This window comes from Otolemur garnettii, unplaced genomic scaffold, assembly GCF_000181295.1.
Source record: "Otolemur garnettii isolate 467f Iridium unplaced genomic scaffold, OtoGar3 scaffold00166, whole genome shotgun sequence".
In the NCBI taxonomy this organism is placed as follows: domain Eukaryota; kingdom Metazoa; phylum Chordata; class Mammalia; order Primates; family Galagidae; genus Otolemur; species Otolemur garnettii.
In genome coordinates, this window is record NW_003852561.1 from 2,764,701 (window position 1) to 2,766,032 (window position 1,332).

Sequence of the window (1,332 nt, forward strand, 5' to 3'; positions counted from 1 at the left end):
ATGATTTTTAAAAATGTGTTACCATTGTAAAATGGATAATTTGGTCATCTTGCTTTCCAAGAACAAGAGATGAGATTTAAAAGAGATTTAATACTAAAGCATCAAATACTTGTTGTCTTATCTTAGCAGAAAATCAGAATTTTACATTAAATAATTACAGAAATAGAGTGATATTCACTCTTAAAATAGATACTTGGGTATCCAGAATTTTATTCATGCTGTAGTATCATCTTGCCTGCCTTGTATTCTTCTTGCCATTATCAGCCAGGGTAACCTATTTACTTAAGGCAGTTATTGCTCTGTCTGAAGTAGGTATTTTTCTAACCTTAAGAAATAACCCTTTTATTGGGTTAACAGTCTCTAATGAGAACACCAGACTTGTATCTAATTAAGTTAAAAGCCATTCAGTTGCAAATAGGACCTACACACAGGCAAATCTACTAACTTGTTTATCTTTTCAGGTCAATACATGTGCCAGTAGACACTGAAGTTATCCTTTACTTCGTGGTCTAAATGTTTTAGCAACTAGCTTTTCATATAGTTTTCTCTTCCTGTTCCAAGGTACAAAAACTGATAATATATGTTAATTTTTTGTTGTTTGTTTGTTTGTTTTTTAGAGACAGAGTCTTACTTTGTCACCCTCAGTAGAGTGCTATGGCATCACAGTTCACAGCAAAGCTCCAGCCAGCTCTTGGGCTTAGGCGATTCTCTGCTTCAGCCTTCCCAGTAGCTGGAACCACAGGCGCTCGCCACAACCGCCCAGCTATTTTTTTGTTGTTGTTGTTGCAGTTTGCTCGGGGCTGGGCTCCAACCTGCCACCCTCAGTATATGAGGCTGGTGCCCTACCCACTGAGTCACAGGCACTGACTTTTTGTTTGTTTTTTTAGAGACAAAGTTTTACTTTGTCACCCTCGGTAGAGTGCTGTTGCATCACAGCTCACAGCAACCTCCAGCGCTTGGGCTTAGGTGATTCTCTTGCCTCAGCCTCCTGAGAAGCTAGGACTACAGTCAACTACCACAACGCCTGGCTATTTTTTTGTTGCAGTTTGGCTGGGGACTGGTTCTCACCCACCACCCTCAGTATATGGGGCCAGTGCCCTACTCATTGAGCCACAGGCACTGCCCAATATATGTTAATTGGTAAGAAGTCCTAAAAAAGGCAGGTGGCTCGGCGCCAGCCACATACACCTAAGGTGGTGGGTTTGAATCCAGCCCAGGCCCGCCAAACGACAGCTGCAACCAAAATATAGCCAGGCATTGTGGCAGGTGCCTGTGGTCCCAGCTACTTGAGAGGCGGAGGCAGGAGACTTGCTTGAGCACAGGAGTTGGAGG

At 42.8% G+C, this 1,332-nt stretch overlaps 1 protein-coding gene across 2 annotated transcripts in view; it reads left to right on the plus strand.

The window, feature by feature from the left end:
• Positions 1-1,332, plus strand: part of KLHL24 (kelch like family member 24) — a 43,975-nt gene that overhangs the window by 29,714 nt on the left and 12,929 nt on the right. The window lies entirely within an intron of this gene.